The following is a 1,965-nucleotide window of genomic DNA, read 5'->3' on the forward strand; positions in this document are numbered from 1 at the left end:
GTGGCCATAACTACTAGGTTTGTTGATGACAGAATTCATTCAATGGTAACAATTGCCTTCAACACAAAAGAGAGCATAAATGAATAGATGAATCGTGCCCCAGTCTAGGTTGCTAGCCACAGGACTCTAAAAATAAATAAATGTCACCGAGGAGAACTTTAGAAGAGAAATGTTATCTACTAAAAAGGGTACATTGGCCCTCTGTGTTTTTCCAAAGTCATTACTGAATGACTAGGGCAATTCACATGCCTCAGAACTGCACTCTTCATTTGGATTTTGATCCCTAGCAGTATCTGGGTTTAGTATTTTTTTCTTAGAAGGGGAGGACAGGAAGCAGTTTGTTTTCAGGGTTTCCCAGAGTATGCACGCTGACCGACTATACACAAGAGGATGAGTATCACAGTCCTGGAGGGGGGGCTGGGAGGGCCTCTCAGGCCAAGCTTGGAGACATAGCGCCTCACATTTATTCGATGAGCAGCAGAGTGGGAAATAGGGGTTGACCGAGGACTCCTAGGACCACCAAAGACAGAAAGAAATTTAAAAATCTCAGTCAGGCAGAAATAGGTTCAAGATGAGCTGAAAAACAAGTGTTTTTGCCCATGGAGATTTTTATACTCTCTGTTTAGGACCATTGATACTGGGTTTCCATTTATAGTAGTCATATAATTTCCTTTTTATTTTTTTAGGGGGGGGTAATTAGGTTTGTTTGTTTGTTTGTTTGTTTTAAATGGAGGTACTGGGAATTGAACCCAGGACCTCATGCATGCTAAGCATGCGCTCTACCACTGAGCTATACCCTCCCCGCCATAATTTCCTTTTTAAGAAACATTTTGAATTTAAAAAGTGAGCTGATTTAAGTTAGAATGCATTACTATATTATTTAGGTATAACGAAATTTCTGAAAGTGATCCCTGAATGACTGGCATGTAGGTGCTGAAAGCCGAGGGAGGGAGGGAGGAGCACTGGTTTTAGTCACTCCAGCACTGCACCAGGGCACCTCAAGCGATTTACTTACTTACTTTCTCTGAACCTCATGAGGCTCAATTACAAAATGCTTGGATGAGAGACACAAACCTCTCAGGGCAATTGTGAGGAGTAAATCATAGGTGCTCGGTTAATGGGGTTGATGGTTAGTCCCTTTCCTTCCCTTACTGATTATGAGGAAAGCAGCCAAACTCTCTCATGGTTTCCCCCTGCCTGCACTCAAGACCACAGACTGTAGGCAGGGATTATGCAGGTCACTAGGGGACTTTATGTGCACACCAACAGAGGCCATATCTGTAGCCCAACATATTACATTTGCAAACAAAAAAAAGGCAGGAAACTTAAGTATCAACACAGCACTTTCTTGTCACCAAGGAGTATATTCAGGGCACTGTGCCACAATGTGGCCAGTTCTGGGTATTCCTGACCAAACCCGAGGGCAACAGGATATATGTACACATATGTGTGTGTGTACGTGTGTGTATGCATGTATATATGCATGTGTATACCTGCACAGGTATACACACACACACACACACACACACACACACACACACATAAGCCAGGGCAGAGTTTCAGGAGGAAGCAGAAATTTTTAAAGAAATGGAATTTTTGCAATGAAAGAACAATTCTTGGGTCATCAGTTTTCTTTCTTCCCTCCCTTCATCCTTTTCTTTCCTTCTTTTCTTTTTTTCTACATAAAAAAAGCACACCAAAATTTATGTGAATATTCTCTTCTAATTTAAGGCTTACTACCTCTTTTTGTCTTTCACACATTAAAAGGCCATGGTGTTTTTTTCAAGTGTTTTTCAGAAAGCAATACAAATGGCCAATAAAGGAAAGCTTACCTAATCTCACTAATAATAATAATCAAACATATGCTAAAAATCAAGGCAGCAGTATTTACCAATATGAGCTATTCATTCATCGACATTCATTCAACATGGAAATAGTGCTTAACACAATGGTACCCGATTGTTA

At 40.7% G+C, this 1,965-nt stretch overlaps 1 non-coding gene across 1 annotated transcript; it reads right to left on the bottom strand.

Annotated features, from left to right (window-relative positions):
• Window positions 1-728: 728 nt before the first annotated feature.
• Window positions 729-801, bottom strand: TRNAA-AGC (transfer RNA alanine (anticodon AGC)). Its single transcript has one exon. It is a non-coding gene; the product is annotated as a tRNA-Ala (tRNA).
• Between the last annotated feature and the right edge of the window lie 1,164 nt (window positions 802-1,965).

This window comes from Camelus dromedarius, chromosome 11, assembly GCF_036321535.1.
Source record: "Camelus dromedarius isolate mCamDro1 chromosome 11, mCamDro1.pat, whole genome shotgun sequence".
Taxonomy (NCBI): Eukaryota; Metazoa; Chordata; class Mammalia; order Artiodactyla; family Camelidae; genus Camelus; species Camelus dromedarius.